Raw genomic sequence first — 13,713 nt, forward strand, 5'->3', positions numbered from 1 at the left:
GATCTGCCTGCTAATTAGCACTGTAGCTTTCCCTTTTTAAACATTTGTATATCTCTCAAAGTAGTGTATGCCTAAGATTTATAAAAATAAATGCAGTTACTATAACTAACAATCTACTGGCAGATACATAGGTTGGCAGGCTCAATGATCAGGTGTGTCTAGGAAAAAGGGAATATGCCCATGACCATATATAAGTTGGGCAGATGATCTCTCTATATACACGTATTTCTATGTGCTATAAGAATGTCCGTACATATAATAGAGCTAACAGGGCAAAGTTATAACTTCTTAGCGATAGCCAGACACCCTGAGGGTGCGAGTCATGGGATCCACAGGCTTGGGACCATGGTCTTGGGGGACATAAGGCTCAATTGGCATAACATAGTACACAAAAATATTGTTCTACATCCTGCTTTGGTGAGTAGAGACTGGGGTCTTGAAAGCTTGCAAGCATCCATCTGAGATGCAACAATTGGTCTGTCTTCATCCAGAGCAAAGAAAACCTAAGGCACGTGGAAACAGTTAGTCCAAGGGACTAGTGGACCCTGCAAACCTCAGCCTCCGTGACTCTTGAGACCAGAAGAACTAGATGGTGCCTGGCTACCACTGTCACCACTTGGGAAGGGATCAAAATAAAAGATCTTGGATAAAGTGGGAGAGAAATGTAGAACAAAACTCAAAATTATAAAAAAAAAAAAAGACCAGGATTACTGGTCTGATACACACTGGTGAAACTCCCGACACTATGACCCCTAGTCACCCTTCAGGCCTGGAATTGAACTCACTCCCATGGCTTCCAGCCAAACGGGTATAAAGTGAACATTTATACCAGGCAGGTAAACTCCTTAGAACAGTCAACCACGGGAGAGCAGAAGGGTAGTATTCGCACAGGGAGATAGCTCAGAGGGTGGGAGGGCAGAGGAAGGAAAGACACAGGGAAAAGGTAACCAGAGGGAGGAGGTGGGAAGAGAGCTGTTACATTATGGGGATTGCAGTCAATGTCATGAAACAAAAAGTTCAGCTGTTACATGGAAAATGAATTTGCTCTGTAAACTTTCACCCAAATCACAGTAAAAAGATTATAAATAAGTAAACATGCAGTTAATAGAATATATTGATGGTGTATCATCCTTATAGTCAGCTCTGCTACAGGTGACGAGAATACAGGATATGACAGAGAAAGGCCTTGCCCACAAGGACTGTGTAGAACTGAACCGGACCCAGCTCACAACGACCCCTCCTTGGGATTCCAAGGCAGTATCTTTACGGAGATAGATTGCCCAATCTTCCTTCCAAGGAGTGGCTGGTGGGTTTGACCCGCCAGCCTTCTGGTTAGCAGTCACATGCCTTAGGTACTGCGCCACCAGAGCTCCCAGGACTATCTATTCATGCTTGTAAATAATCAGAAAACCCAACCCATTGCTATCGAGTCAATTCCAACCTATAGTGACCCTCTAGGACAGAGCATAACTGCCCCATAGGATTTCAAGGCTATAATCTTTATAGAAGCAGACTGTCATATTTCTCTTGCAGAGCTGCGGGTAGATTCAAACTGCCGACCTTTCAGTTAGCAGCCACACACTTACCCACTGCACCACTAGGGCTCCTTACGTCTTAGAGAAAACCAAAAACAACCAAACCCACCATTGTCGACTCTATTCCAACTCATAGCAACCCCACAGGACAGAGCAGAACTGCCCCATGGGGTTTTTGAGGCTACAAATACAGAAGCAAACTGCTGCATCTTTCTCCCACAGAATGGCTGATGGATTCAACCTTTTAGTAAGTTGCTGGGTGCTTGTGTCAGTGCACCACCAGGGCTCCTTTACATTCTAGTGAGAGACCCAAAAAGTCATGTCAGGTAGCCAGAGCCTGAAAGCAGTAAGGAGAGCAGAGTAGCCAAGTGAGGGCCTGGGGAAATCCTCTAGGCTAAGAGGACAGCAAGTGTGAAGGCCCCCAGGGGTGACAGGTTTGAGATGCTGAGGAAACAGCAGTGAGGCCAGTGTGGGAAGAGCAGAGGTGGAGGGACAGAGTTGAGCAGGGACCAGGTCACACTGGGCTTTACGTTACAGGTTTGGTGAGCGTGATGATGTCATCAGGAGGATCTCAACGGAATGGATGATGGATGATTTGGGTTTAGAAGATCCCTCTGGAAACTGGAGAATTGACTGAAGGGGTCATAAGCTAGTCTCCAAAGATTTGTTGTTGTTGTTATGTGCCATCGAGTCGGCCCCGACTCATAGCGACCCCTCCTTGGGTTTCCGAGGCAGTATCACTACGGAAGTAGGATTGCCCAACCTTCCTTCCAGGGAGTGGCTGGTGGGTTTGAACCGCCAGCCTTCTAGTCTCCAAAGATAGTCCCTAATAATTCTTCCGGGAGCTCTGGTATGGTAGTGCCTGAGGCACTTGAGTGCTAACCAGAAGGCTGGCAGTTCAAACCTACCAGCCACTCCTCGGAAGGAAGATGGGGCAAGTTACTTTCATAGTGATACTGCCTCGGAAACCCAAGGAGGGGTCGCTATGAGTCGGGTCCGGCTCAACAGAACATAACAACAACAACAGCAATAATTCTTCCACTGCCTAGAATCTGGGCTGGCCTACTTTAACCGTCAGAAGGCAGTGGAAGGGATGTTCTGGGACTTCCAAGCCCAGCCCTTTTGAGGACTAGCAGCTTGTGCTTTCTTCTCCTGCAACATTAACTCTTGGGCCCAAGCCACATGGAGGCCACATGGAAGAGAATCGAGGTCCCAGGTGATAGCCCCAGGTGAGGATATAGCCACCTGCCAGCATCTTACGCCAACCAGGTGAGTAGGACACTTGGGACATCTATCTGATTGAGCCCCAGCCATGAACAAAGGGACCACCCCACTCAGGCCAGGAAAAGCACAGATTTTGAGATTTAATCAATTGATTTTGAAGTGGTTTCCTTCACAGCAGTAGATAACTGAAGTAGGGCAAAGAGGGAAGTGGGACCCAGCAAGCTAGCTGCTGGGGTCATTTAGGTAAGAGATGATGGAGGCCTTGACCAGAGTGGTAGAGTGACAGTGGTAAGAGGTCAGATTTGAGAGACACACTATGAGTGCAGCTTTCAGGCTGGGGATGTGAGGGAAAGTGTTTTGGTTTTCTAGTGCTGCTCTAACAGGCATACCACAGATGGATCCTTTGAACAAACAGGATTTATTCTCTTATAGTTTAGGAGGCTAGAAGTCCAAGTTCAAAGTGCCAGCTCTAGGGACTGGGTGAAAGCCCTTCAACCTTGGGCTTCAGCTCTGCCTTGCTGCCAGCCCTCTGGAACTGGAAGCATCTCTTAACTCAGGCAGCTGCTGGCTGCTGAGGCTGACAGACCCCCCCAAGGTCAAGATCATGAAGCAACACAGCAAGCCACTGATTCAAGCCCAGAAACAGTCTCAAGATCAGCAGACAACATGGCAGGCAACTCACCAAATGAGTGACTCACTGATGACTCGGCCAAATGCAGGATCCAAATGTGCCAAGAAGCTAGAGACCTTTCTCAAAGTGTCTTCTTGTATACTGGAAGCAGACCACATCCCTAAGGCATCTGCTACTCAGCTGCTCTTAGTAGGTTCCACCATGGAATTGATCACCAGTCTCATCATGGGGAATAACTACATCCAGTTGCCCAGCCACTCAAAACCAGGCCTGCCAAATTGACATACAATCTTAACTACCACGGATAGTTAAAACAGAAGCAGCAGTTGCCTGCCTGGCCTCTCCTCACTGCACACCACTCCTTAGAGACAACCACTTTAAAGTCTTAGCTCTCTCCTCTGGTGCTTCGTCATACTGCACGCACAAGCAGTTCCTCATACTGTTACTACTTCTCTTTTTCACTTCTTAAGGAAAGAAAAATTAAAAGACATTCTTAATCAAGAAACAAAACCTCAAAGACATAAAAGAAATTATTACTAGATGTGATCATCTAAAAATCAAAGTGAAAAACAAAACTTCTGTATCAAAAAACATACCATAAGAAAAAGGAAAACAAGAGCCATAAAATACTTGCAAAATATAACAAAAATTTCATAAACAATTTTAAGGAAAAAGACAACCCAATAGAATACGGCATCGAGCTGTTCTAAGAGTTTTCCATTATAATCGCTCTCTTGATTGGTCAGTTTTTGACATCTTCTCATGATGTCATCCTCTAGTCTCATGCCTGGGTCTCTTCACAGCATGGTGGTGTCAGGGTTCCAAGAAGATGAAAAGCATGCATACTTCAGCAGCACACACACTAAAGTTGGAACGATACAGAGATCAGCATGGCCCCTGTGCTTGGATGACACAAATTTGTGAAGCGTGCCATATTTTTTTGTGAACTGAACAAACTGTAGAAATTGTTAAATGGGAACCTAACTTGCTGTGGAACATTCACCAAAAATAATAAAATATTTTTATTTAAAAAAAAAAAAAAGATGAGAAGCTGTAAGGCCTCTCAAAGCCTAGGCTCCAAAACTCCCATGACATCACTTTGGCCACGTTCTATTGATCGAAACAAGTGACAAGGCCAGCCTGGATTCAAAGAAAGATTCTCTCCCATGAGGACCAACAAAGTCACATTGCCACGCAGCATGGATTCACTGGGGACTGTCCTTACAGCTGTACCACACAGTGTCTGAAAATGCTTCCCTCTCCCCTCGTGATGGATTGGTTGGGAACCTTCTCAATGCAGACTTACTCTTCCTAAGAAGGAAGGCATTGCTGCGTTGTCTCATAGCTGCCAGTTTTTCTGTGGACAAGGATGATGCCGTTTTGATCCCTGTTCCTTTATATATAATCTCTTTTATTCCTCTTCACATCTTTCAGGACCTTCTGCATATCTGTGGTGTGATGAAATTGCATAATGGGACCCTGGGTTGGATCATCTTTTTTTTTTTTTTTCCTTTATGGTCTCGCTTCTGCCACCTCCTCTTTCTTTTTGTCATTTACTGTGCTGGGCATTTGGAAGGTCACTGTCATCTGGAACGTGTCCTTCAGTTTGGGAGTTTTTTGTATATTATTTGAGAGGTGCATTTTCCACAAATAACCTTTTCTCACAAAAACATATTAGAAGAGTGGCATTATTTTACATTTGTTACAGATTTCTTTCATGGCTGGCTAATAGAAGACAGCCAGGCTCTACATTCTGTTCTTCCGCATTCAGTATGCTGCAATATGTTGTTTTGGCCGAAGTAGATGAGGAAATTCCAGCTAAGCAATTTTAAAAGGAAGCTTATGTCTGAACAGATAGCAGTACAGAGAGCAATATTACGCGGAACCTGCTGTTTTGGTTCTCTAGTGCTGCTCTAACAGAAGATTCCACAAATGGGTGGCTTTACAAACAGGGATTTATTCTCTTACAGTTTGGGAGGCTAGAAGTCTGAGGTCAAAGTGCCAGTTCTACGGGCTGGGTGAAGGTCCCTCAACCTTGGGCTTCAGCTCTGCCTCTTGCTCCCACCCCACTGGAACTGGAGAGGTCTTTTAACTCAGGCAGCTCTGGCTGCTGAGGCTGACAAACCCAAGGTCAACAAGTCAAATGGTGCAGCTCAGGGTTATCAAGCAACATAACAAGCCACTACTAGTTCAAGTCCAGAAACAGTCCCAAGATCAGCAGACAACACGATAGGCCACTGATGACTCAGCCAAACGCAGGATCCAGCTGTGCCAAGAAGCTAGAGGCCTTCCTCTAAAGCTTCTGCTTATGTACTGGAAGCAGACCACATCCCTAAGGCAGCTACTCAGCTGCTCACAGTAGACTCCACCATGGAGTTGATTACCAGTCTCATCATGGGGAATACTACATCCAGGTGCCCAGCCAAGTTGACATATAACCTTAACTATCATAACTGGCAACCAACTATTCATCTTAGGACTTCACTAATTGGGAAATATTCAGTCATCTTTTTTTAAAAGAATACATCCAACCTTTCATTGGTTTTGGTAGAAAACAAAACTGCTTTTGTTTTCCTACCAAAGACACATGGAGACAATAGTCCAAGGTACTGGTATACCATGCAAGATCCTCAGTCTGTAGACTATCAGACAAGAAGAACTAGATGGTGCCCAGCCACCGCTGTCAATCACTCGGAGGAGGATCTATATAGGAGAGACTGGATAGAGTGGGAGAACAGCGTGGAACAAAACTCAAAATCATAAAAAAGAAGTAGGGGGAACCAGGTTTGCTGGTCTGATAGAGTCTGGTGGAATCCCTGAGACTATGGCCCTTAGCTGCCCTTCAGGTCTGGAATTGAACCCACATCTGTGGCTTCTAGCCAAGCAAAAGACAGGCATAGGAGTTGAACATTTACATAGGTAGATACACTCCTTGGAGAGAACAATCATGGAAGAAAGAAGGGCTGTTTATGCACAGGGAGACAGCTCAGGGGGCAGGAGTGCATGGAGGGAAGGACACAGGGAAGAGGTAACTATCGAGAGGAAGTGGGAGATTACAGTCAATGTCATGAGACAAAGTGTGTGTGAACTGTTGTATGGAAAATGAATTTGCTCTGTAAACTTTCACCCAAATCACAATAAAATTTTTTAAAAAATAATTGCCTTTGTTTTCCTATATAAAAACCACTTGGCACTCCATTTGTAAATTTGAATGTACAGTCAGCCCTCTGTAACCGTGGGGGTTTGGTTCCAGGACCCCTGTGGATACCAAAATCCACAAAAGCTCAAGTTCTTTATTTAAAGTGGCATAGTATTTGCATAAGTCTACACACATCCTCCATATACTTTGCATCATCTCTAGGTAACTTATAATACCTAATACAATGTAAATGTTCTGTAAATAGCACTTCAGGCTCCGATTGAGGGATTGCTTTGACCACTTACTTTTTTCCCAAAAAAACTTTCAGTCTGTGATTGGTTGAATATACAGATACAGAACCCACAGATACAGAGGGCCGAGTGTGGAAGTTTGTGAAGAGAACAGTCAGAAACCATGGGCCCAATTTGTAAATATAACTAACCAAGAGAGAACGCATGGTGCCGGTCCACCCTCTGCTGGTCTGCCATTAACCATCTTCCAGTGAACCAGCTGCCCAGAGCAGTGCACTTCCACCGGGGATCTGAGTGCATGGATTAAACAGAAGACAAACCTTAGAGAACCTGAGGATGGGGATGAGGCTGTTTAGTGAGGTACTCAACTCATCACAACCAGCTATTCAGCGTGGAGGGCTAGCCATAGTTACACCACACCACAGTCTGGTTCTTGCATACGCTGAGGAAGAACATGTCCATAAAGTCTCTGAGTTTGCAGTAGATGGATCGTGAGAGAGATGGGTAACCTCCCTATCTGCTTACCCCACAACAAAAGTTGTATCACTTTCCCACATTCCTGTTATTAACTCATAGGACATAGACAGCAATATGAGATCCAGGTTACAAACCACTAAAATTCCCTGGCAAGAACAGGATTGTTTTTCATGTACTTTGGTCTGAACATGTGATTAATAAGTGTATGACACAGCAGATCAATTCTGTTAAATCCAGACAAAACCATCCTTTTACTCGGAAATCTTGTCCTAACCCATGCCCTGAAATGGGTACTGAGTGAAGCATCAACATTTCCCTCCCTTGGCTGGAGGAGCTAGAGCTTTGAGAGCAGAAATGCAGCAGTGTGGTGGTGGCAGGAGCTTGGGATCTGTCAGGCAAGAGCTGACTGGTGACAATCCAAATGAAAGCAAGGGCAAAAATGTCATGGAACACGAAACCAAATACACCAAACCAGTTGCCATCAAATTGATTCCAACTCATGGCAACCCCATGTGTTTCAGAGTAGAACTGAGCTCCCTCAGGTTTTCAAGATGATGATGAAAAGATGAACATGGGACCCATCACGGGGCCTTCTGTGGGCTCTGGGCAGACAAAACCTTCCCAGCTGTCCCTGAATGTGGGCAGACTCTGAACGCCTCCCAAACTTCCAAGAGGAACTTCCTCTGCCAACAAATGGGATTCAGATCTTTATTGCCACACTTGATGCATATGGGGAAGGCCCCAGGGTCTGGCAAGGTGAGCTTGGGAAAAGTTATCCAGGTTACTGGAAGGCCGGAAATGGAAATGCTGAAGCTCCAGAAACCAAAGGCTCCAACCTTGGTAAACATTTTTTTACAAGGAGGTGCTACATGGAGTGACTGGGATCTAAAAGCTTGCAAGCAGCCATCTAGATGCAACAGTGGGTCTCTCCTCATCCAGAGCAAAGAAGAATGAAGAAAACCAAAGATACATGGAAACAATTAGTCCTCGCAACTGGTACACCATGCAATCCTCAGTCTATACGACTATGAGACCAGAACTACATGGTGCCCGGCTACCACTGTCAACCACTCAGAGGGGGATCTGTGTAGGAGATCCTGGATAGAGTGGGAGAACAATGAGGAACAAAAAACTCAAAATCATTTGGGAAAAAAAAAGGAGGGGGGGAGACCAGGTTTGCTGGTCTGACAGAGCCTGGTGGAACCACTGAGACTATGGCCCCTAGCTGCCCTTCAGGTATGGAATTGAACCCACACCTGTGGCTTCCAGCCAAACAGAAGATAGGCATATGAGTTGAACATTTACCTGAGGTAGATACACTCCTTGGAGAGAACAATCGTGGGAGAAGGAAGGGCTGCTTATGCACAGGGAGACAGCTCAGGGAGCAGGAGTGCATAGAGGGATGGACACAGGGAAGAGATAACTATGGGGAGGAAGTGGGAGGGGAGCTGTTGCGTTGTGGTCAATTGTAGTCAATGTCATGAGACAAAGTGTATGTGAACTGCTGTATGGAAAGTGAATTTGCTCTATAAACTTTCACCCAAATCACAATAGGAAAAAAAAAAAAAAAGAAGGAGGAAATGCTACATGGTTATGTGGGAGCTCTGGTGGCATAGTGGCTAAAGCACTTGACTGCTAACCAGAAGGCTGGCGGTTCAAACCCACCAGCCACTCCTCGGAAGGAAGGTTGGGCAATCCTACTTCCATAGTGATACTGCCTCGGAAGCCCAAGGAGGGGTCGCTATGAGTCAGGGCCGACTCGACGGCACATAACAACAACAACAACTGGTAGCATAATGCCTAAGGCATTTGAATACTAACCAGAAGGCTGGCGGTTCAAACCCACCAGCCACTCCTCGGAAGGAAGGTTGGGCAATCCTACTTCCATAGTGATACTGCCTCGGAAGCCCAAGGAGGGGTCGCTATGAGTCAGGGCCGACTCGACGGCACATAACAACAACAACAACTGGTAGCATAATGCCTAAGGCATTTGAATACTAACCAGAAGGCTGGCGGTTCAAACCCACCAGCCACTCCTCAGAAGGAAGGTTGGGCAATCTACTTCCGTACTGATACTGGCTTGGAAACCCAAGGAGGCGTCACTGTGAGTCGAGTCCAACTCGATGGCAAACAACAACATGGTTATATAAGTTCTTCTGGGATGTGACGGGAGATGGCAGCATGCAGTACCTGCTCTTGCCCTGTGGACAGTTCCCTCCATCAGATCTACACCCGAGGCGACATCTCTGTGACATAACAGTGCGCATCTGAGTGTGAGTGTGTGCGTTCTCTTCCAGCCAATCCAGAGTCCGTGAAGCCCTGCAGTGGGAATCAGGGAGCAGAGGGTCTGGGCGGGGGATGAAACTGCCTTTTAACGAACCTCAGCGGCAGCACAAGAAGCCCTGGTGGTGCAGTGCTTAAGCTCTCAGCTGCTAACTGAAAGGTTGGTGTCTCAAACCCACCCAGCAGCTTCACAGGAGAAATACCTGGTGATTTGCTTCTGTGAGGATTACAGCCTACAAAGCCCCTATGGGGCAGTTCTACTCTGTCACATGGTTAGTAGGAGTCGGACTCAGTGGCACCCAGCAACAGCCAGCTATAGCACAACCCTCTGGAGATGGCCAAGTGGCAGAAATGAAGAAAGGTGTCATTGAGGGCCCAGCTGGTGCTGTGGGCCCTCTGGAACAGCTGGACAGTGAGAATGTATTTCTGTACAATCTGGGAAGGAGCTCTGGTGGCGCAGTGCCTAAGGCATTTGACTGCTAACCAGAAGGGTGGCAGTTCAAACCCACCAGCCACTCCTCAGAAGGAAGGTTGGGTAATCTACTCCATAGTGATACCGCCTTGGAAACCTAAGGAGGGGTCACTACGAGTCAGATCCAACTCAACGGCAGTGAGTTGCATTGCATTACAGTCTGGGAAGAGACATGGCCATGGTGGCAACCACAAGGCAATCCAGTGGCAGGGGTTGTTGAGGGCACTAGAGATTGGCCCTCCACGTGAGGGGTGTCTGCCAAGCATTAAAGGCTTATTTAAGGTGCAAGGAGAGTCCCTGGGTAGTGCAAGTGTTAACATGCTCTCGGCTGCTAACCGAGACAGAGGCGGCTCAGAAGAAAGCCCTGGCAATCAACTTCTAATATATCAGCCACTGAAAATCCTGAGCATGATCCTACTCTGACGCACACGAGGCCTCCATGAATCAGAACTGACTCGACAGCCACTGGCTTAAAGTGCATGGATAGTGGGTAGCTGGAGCAGGAAGGGTGAGGTGCAGACAAGGCAGGCCTGGCCCAGCCCTGGCCTCGGTCTGAGTCTGAGAGAGTGGCCCAGGGTTGAAGCAGGCATGCATCTGTCCATTGCTTCCACCATTAGGCCTGACATCTCCATCCTCCATCTGAAGCACAGAGAAGGTGTGACTTCCCTAAAGACACACAGCATGTTCTACCCAAGGTGGGGTGAGGACGCAGAAGCAGGGCTCCCTCGATCACTCCATCATTCACCCTTTTCTGGGGATGCCCAGTGGCGACATCTTGTTATGATCACGAAAGTGATATTCACCATGAAATGAGCACAGTGGAGCATGAAGGGGGTGGGGGGCCCACCCCAGTGCAGGCTGCGAGGGGGCCCACCATCTGTAGAGAATTTAAAAGCAATAATGAAACCTACAAAAAGTCAGTCTGCTTTTTATTATCACTGTGCACTGGCAATCCTAAACAAAGTCACTGGTTTAATACTCCTCCCCATAAAAATCTTTTGTTGCACTAAGTTCTAAACAATCACTATAGTTACTGTTAAGTTTAAATTACATAATATTAACACATTTTTATTGTTTCCTGTAGTGAACATTGTATTCTATATGGAAACGAATCTAGAAAACTTGCAGTTAAATAGTCGGCCACCAACTCGCAGCTATAGGCATTTAAGTTTCATGACAATGGTTCAAACTCCCTCTAGGCACACCTCGTGCCTCCAGCTCCTGTGTACTCCAGACGTTTGTGTTGGTGTGAAATAAACAAATAGTGGCTGTGACTGTGAAGGGGAAGAATCGAAACTTGAGGGACTTACACACAGCGTTCCGAACACATCTCACACTCGGTACCTCACAGGGGTCACTCTTGTGAAAGTGTCTCTTAATGTGTTATTTTTCCTTTTTGCAGAAACAGACATTAATGTGGTTTAAAGGTATTCATCCATTACTTTCATTTCCCCTTTTTTGTACCGTCACTTTCTATTTGCTACTTAGTCTTCACTGGCACAGTTATGTATATTTAGAGTTCAATAAAAGAAAACGTTCACGGTCTGCATTTCTTTCCTGACCATTTTTTTTTATTCATTTTATGTCATGATTACTAATGAAAGTAAGGAGCCGTAGTGTCACAGTAGTGATTAAAACACTTGGCTGTTAACAGAAAGGTTGGCAGTTCGAACCCAAGAGCAGCTCCATGGGAGAAAGATGTGGCAGTCTGCTTCTGTAAAGATCACAGCCTTGGAACCCCTGTAGGGCAGTACTCTGTACTTACAGGGTCGCTATGAGTTGGAATCGACTCAAGGGCAATGGTTTTGGTTTTTATTAATAAAATAATTATGTTGCATAGTGGAGGGGAGGGTGAAAAACCCACCTGCTCCTGGTTGGCCACTGGATGAGGGCTAACTACGAGCCAGGCATGCTCAGCCCTCTTCTCCTGAGCTCACCTATAACTTCACTTCAACCCTGTGAGGGCTTTCATAGCCCATTTTATAGGTGAAGAAACTGAGGCTCATCAAAGGGGAAAAACCAAAGACCATACAGCTAAAATTGGTAGAAGCAGGATTCAAACTCAAGGCCTGCCTGGCTTCAAAGCCCGGGTCTTGAAACATCAAGTGAGGGTTGAGACCCCACCAAAGCAAGGCACAGCAACGTGGGCTGGGGGCTTCTGGCAGGATGGGAGAGGTGGGTTCACAGGGGAGGCCACTGAAGCACGAAGACGATGTGAGGAGTCGGGGAGCAGGAGTTCTAGCTCCAGCCCCATCACTTACTCACTATACAGTATCTTATTGGACAAGTCTGGGCCCAGGCCTCCCTGGAGTTTTTAAAGGACCAGAATTCCACAGATCAGCCTGAGGTAGTGAGCTCACCTTTCCTGGCCCCATATCCAAGAACTGGGCCTCAAGTCCTTCTGGGCCACTCCCACTCTGTGCCTCTGTGGTGAGGAGTCCAGCCCCTGGGTGGGAATAAGGATGGCATTATGGTCAAGCACATATGCTGGGTACTGGTTAGTCCTGGCTCTGCGTCTCACTCAGATCCACCTTCTCCTTCCCAGCTGATTAACTTTGGACATGACACTTCTCTCTGTTCAAGGTGCCCTAAACCAAACACCAGATCATACTGACCTCAAAGGGTAGTTGTGAGAATTAAGCCAACATCATAGTAGCTGATCTTGATTAAGCAGTTTTTATGTGCCAACAGTGTTTTAAGAGTTTGCACTGATTTTTCTCATTAAATCTTAACAACTCTCTGAAATTAGTATTATCCCCATCTGTAATGGCAATTGAGAAACAGTGGTTAGGTCACTTGCCCAAGGTCATGCCACTGTGTTTCCCAGGAAACAAAACCTACAGTCATAACAAGTTCCGACATATCCCCCCCAAAACACACACACACACACACACACACATCTTATCCTTTCTGGAATGAGGACATGTCTCCCCATGGATGTCCGGAGATACACAGCAGCTAACAGGTGAGGGGTAGGGTAGGTGAGTCCTCACTGCTGCCTGATTGTTTTGGTGTATAGTTAAGCCCAATGGAATTGTACCAAATCGAATCCCTAATTATCACTGAAAATGACTTAAAAAACGATGCCACACAGAAATCAAAAGCTATGGAGTGTATGATGCAGTTAGAAGTAAACGTTGCCAAATTCATCCAAAGAAATGTTAGAAATGAAATGTGAAGAGGTTTGATCCAAAGGAGACAGAAAGTGGCATGCAGTTTTATAAATAAAAATATTCTATTGTCAGTTTTTCAAAGCTGATGCTTTTTGTTTCATCAAAAAGCTGCTATTAATAGCTATAATATTTTTCTTTAAGAGTGTCTTACAAATGATGCTGTCAGAGAAGCAAGTGAATACAACAAACCGGTCAAGACTCTTCTGTTCACGAGCAACAGGGACACACTTCACACTGGCTTAAGTGAAAAAGGCATTTTGTGCACTCTTGTACATGAAAGGGAGCTCTGGTGGCGTAGTGCCTAAGGCATTTGACTGCTAACCAGAAGGCTGGCGGTTCAAACCCACCAGCCATTCCTCAGAAGGAAGGCTGGGCAATCTACTTCAGTAGTGATACTGCCTTGGAAACCCAAGGAGGGGTCACTATGAGTTGGATTTGACTTGATGGCAGTGAGTTTGGTTTTAGTTTGGTTTGTACATGAAGAAGGAAGTAGCTGCCTTCAGGCACAGCTGGATTTGAGAGACTGAG

At 46.0% G+C, this 13,713-nt stretch overlaps 1 pseudogene; it reads left to right on the forward strand.

Annotated features, from left to right (window-relative positions):
- Positions 1-4,232: 4,232 nt before the first annotated feature.
- LOC122152205 lies at positions 4,233-4,330 on the forward strand (annotated as a pseudogene).
- The last annotated feature ends 9,383 nt before the right edge of the window (positions 4,331-13,713 follow it).

Source organism: Orycteropus afer, unplaced genomic scaffold (genome assembly GCF_000298275.1).
Source record: "Orycteropus afer afer isolate SDZICR_OR568_19922 unplaced genomic scaffold, OryAfe1.0 scaffold00020, whole genome shotgun sequence".
In the NCBI taxonomy this organism is placed as follows: domain Eukaryota; kingdom Metazoa; phylum Chordata; class Mammalia; order Tubulidentata; family Orycteropodidae; genus Orycteropus; species Orycteropus afer.